This window comes from Epinephelus lanceolatus, chromosome 6 (genome assembly GCF_041903045.1).
Source record: "Epinephelus lanceolatus isolate andai-2023 chromosome 6, ASM4190304v1, whole genome shotgun sequence".
NCBI classification, from domain to species: domain Eukaryota; kingdom Metazoa; phylum Chordata; class Actinopteri; order Perciformes; family Serranidae; genus Epinephelus; species Epinephelus lanceolatus.
Window position 1 is genome coordinate 1611031 of NC_135739.1, and position 4423 is coordinate 1615453.

Genomic DNA, 4423 nt, shown 5'->3' on the forward strand with positions numbered 1-4423 from the left:
CGTCTTCTGTGTCTGAGTAACTGATGTTACATGAAAACATTTATGGACAGTAGAGGTCGTCTTCACAGGACTGAACGTTTGTGTCCAACGCCAAAAACAAACTCCTGTCACATCGCAAACTGACACTGAATGGTTCATTTTAAACGCGCAAATTCACAATAGCTACGACCACGTTTGCACATGCATCCACACACTCATGCATTTACACACACACACACACAACCTCAAACACTCGTCACCAGTCCAGTGATGCCTCCCTGCAACCCGGTTCATGAGTTATGATGGGGATGTGGCAAAATGCAGACTGTTCTCACGCACCCTTTGTACGTACACACAGGAAATGTAACGCACCAGAATTTGTACGTTACCCATGTAATCTTGAAGGCTGCCGTCATGTCAATGATCTGATGGGAGGAAAGTTCTCTTAAGGAGGTAGGTTGGGTCTAACAAACACACAAGTTTCCCCTGGAGACTGGTGTTCACGTCCCGTATGAGACCAAGTGAACTTTGTTATTTTAAGTTACATAGTTCTGTTAGGTTAAGTATGTAACTTTATGCCAAGTACAAGTCACAACGCTCAACTATGATTATTATCCTAAACCTAACCTACATAACTTCACTTTCCGAAATCTAACAATGTAATGTAACATTAAGCTTAGTACGTAACATGACGACACCAAACCATAATTATTTTCCGAAACCTAACTCACATGACTTTTTATGTTGAGTACGTAACATGACAATGCCCAACCTTACTGTTTTACTTAACCTAACCTCCGTAACTTTACTCTCGGAAATCTAACCTATGTGACTTTAGGTTAAGTACGTAACATGACGACGTCAAACCATAATTTTTTTCCTAAACCTAAATTACATAACTTTACTTTTCCGAACCTAACCTACGTGACATTAGGTTAAGTACGTACTGTGATGACGCCCATTCATGATTCTTTTCCTAAACCTATCCTACATGAGTTTAGGTTAAGTACGTAATGTGACAACACTCAACCTTGATTGTTTTCTAAAACCTAACCTATGTAACTTAATGTTAAGTACATAATGTGACAATGCCCAACCTGATTCTTTTCCTAAATCTAACCTACATAACTTCACTTTCTGAAACCTTACCTACTTGATTTAAAGTTAAGTACATAATGTGACAATGCCCAGCCATGATTTTTTCCCCTAAACCTAACCTACGTAACTTTACGTTAAATAAGTTTTTTGACGAAGCCCAACTCTCGTAACTTTACGAAACCTAACCTACATGACTTAAGGTTATGAACGTAATGTGATGACGCCCACCCGTGATTCTTTTTCTAAACCCAACCTAAATAACTGTAATATCCGAAACCCAACACACATGACTTAAGGTTAAGTAAGAAACATGACGACACCCCACCATGAGTTTTTTCCTAAACCTAACCTACGTAACTTTACTGTCTGGAGACTAACCTACGTGGTTTAAGGTTAAGTATGTAATGTAATGATGCCCGGCCATTTTTTTTTTCCTAAACCTAACCTTCGTAACTTAACATTAAGTTCGTAACATGATGATGCCCAACCATGATTCTTTTCCTAAACCTAACCTACGTTACTTTATTTTATGAAACCTAACCTATATGTCTAACATGATGTAATAACGCCTAACCACGATTATTTTCCTAAAACTTACCCACGTAACTTAAGGTTAAATATGTAGCGTGATGACGCCCAACCATGATTCTTATATAAATAACAAGTAATAAAACACAGATCTGAACCTTAATTCCAGAACTTAAGTTCAGTACTTACTTCCCACCACTGGGCTCTGTAAATCTGTGACAGCAGCCATGTAATTAAGCATATGATTAACATCCAACAGCAACCAATCAGCAGCCTCCTCAGCTGAAGTGTGTTGAGCTGCAGTTCCTCTAACGTCCACTAGGTGCTGACTGTATTGAAGTGAATGAGTGAACCTTTAACTTCTCCAAAGTCTCTACAGTTTATACACAACATCAGCTGTCAGGAAATGATGTCACTTCACTGATTAGGAGATATCAAAGCTGTTAGATTGGCAGGTGTCACACCCTCTTGCTACATACTGTGGTCGTTGCTGCTCCACCCCTTTTGCCCATATTAGGATCTCCTGGCTCCAACGTGTGAAGACAGTGAGACTGATGGGAGTATGAAGCATCAGCAGGCTGCAGCTGATGTAACGTCCTCAGAGAGCTGCAGGTCAACAGCTCTGCTTTAAAAAAACAGCCTGGAGGTAAAACTGCAGAACAAACAGATAAACAGGAAGGAGAGCAGATTTAACAGCGTCTGAAAAACAACTCCTCTGCTGCTGCTTCTGTTTGGGATCAGACTACATCTCACAAACACTCAAAACTGTAATCTACTACAGTCAACATTCAGGCAAAGCCTATATAACAGAACCTACATCACGGGCTCATAACCTAATTCACTTTTGACCCCTCAGGACAAAGCCATATTTATCATCACAGGCTTTATTTATGAGTTGTGATCAGTTTAATATCAGTGATTTATCTATTTGAATAATGTTTACAAGCCTGAAGGAGTAAAACTTTGCTGTATTCATTATATGAAAATTAAAAATATATTTGAGTAGCAGGATTTTGTTTTGCTTGTTTCTCACTGTGGCAGTTATCATGTGACAACCTAGATTCGTGAATTGCATCGTTGGAGTCTGGTCCCCAACCTGTGGTCAGTCACTGAGTTACATTTTTTTTAGAAATGGAAATGACATTTGACGATGTAAATTTATTTAAAACAAACAAAATGTTATGTAATTGTATCTTGTGGAAGAGGAGGTTAACAATTAAAATAGACTAATAGTTATTTTATCATGATTAATTTATACATGAATCCCCTTCACAGTTCAAATGAGTATTTGAATATTTATGGTCTGTTAACATGACTGGATTTTATACAGACGCACAACTCACCTGTACCTGATGACAAAACTCACCTGTCTGATATTTGAGTTGTTTGTGCGTCACATGATCTCAGAGGGTTGTAACTGTGTAAAAGCTTCAGGTGCAGCTGATGTCCTGGAGCTCTACAGTAGATTTGTTATCCTCATTATCATCATCATCTTCTCCTTCGTCTTCAGTGTAATTACTGCGGAGCTGCAGCTGTGGGCGGTGGCCCCTGGGGGCCCCCCAACTCTCACAGGCCCTCACTTAGTAAACACTCAGGTGAGATCAACGTGAAGTGAGGTGGTACAATACAGCCCAGCTGGTAAAGGTACTAAAACACACAGAGAACAGGAGAAGAGGATTTTTTTTTTTTTTTTTTTACAGTAACAATACAAATAATATCCTCGTAGGTCAAATTCCTGACCTCACAGCTAACACACGGTGTCGGTTAGTCCTTAAAAAGTCTTTCAGTTTCCTCAGTTTAATTATTTAAATATTTGGCCTTGAAAGTCATTAATTAACATTACTCCTAAATTTTAAATGTCACAAACATGTAAATGTCATTTATTCATCTTTTATTTTTTTTTTATCAAAATGAGTCAAACTCTTAAGTGTGGCAAACAGTTTGGTTTAGTATAGCGAATGTTTTGGTTAAGCAGTCTAAACAGTATTCTTCGTTAGCTAACAGAGAAAATTAAAAGCATGACAGTTTAGGTAATATTTCAGTAAAGCAGTTCAAATAGTTTGCTGCAGGTTAGATGACAGTTAAATAGTTCAGCTAACATTTAATTTAGCAGTTTCAGTTGTTTAAGGTAAGCTAACAGTTTAATTTCGCAGCGAAAACAGTTTGTTTCAATTTAGCCAACATTTCAGTTTAGCACTTCAATTTACTTCAGGTTAGCTATCGGTTTAATTTGATAGCTGAGAGTTTGTTTCAGTTTAGCCAACTTTTAAGTTAAGCAGTTTAAACAGTTTGGTACAGTTTTGTAGATTTCAGTTGAGCAGTTTAAACAATATTCTTTACGTTAGCTAACAGTTAGATTTAGTAGTTTATCAGTTTAGCTAACATTTTAGTTTAGCGGTTTCAACAGTTTGTTTCAGGTTAGCTAACTGTTAAATTTAGCAGTTAAAACAATTTGGTTCAGTTAAGCGAACATTTCAGTTAAGCAGTTTCAATCGTATTCTTCACATTAGCTAACAGTGAAAATTAGTAGCATAACAGTTTAGGTAACATTTCAGTGCAGCAGTTTAAACAGTTTGCTTCAGGTTAACAGTTAACAATTAAATTTAGTAGCGTGACAGGTTAGCTACTGTTTTAGTTTAGCAGTTTCAATTGCTTGCTTTAGTTTATCTAACGGCTTAATTTAGTAGCTAAAACAGGTTGGTTTAGTTTAGCCAACATTTCAATTTAGCACTTTAATTTGCTTCAGGTTAGCTAATGGTTAAATCTGGTAGCTTTAAGATTTTGGTTTAGTTTAGCCAACATTTGAGTTAAGCATTTC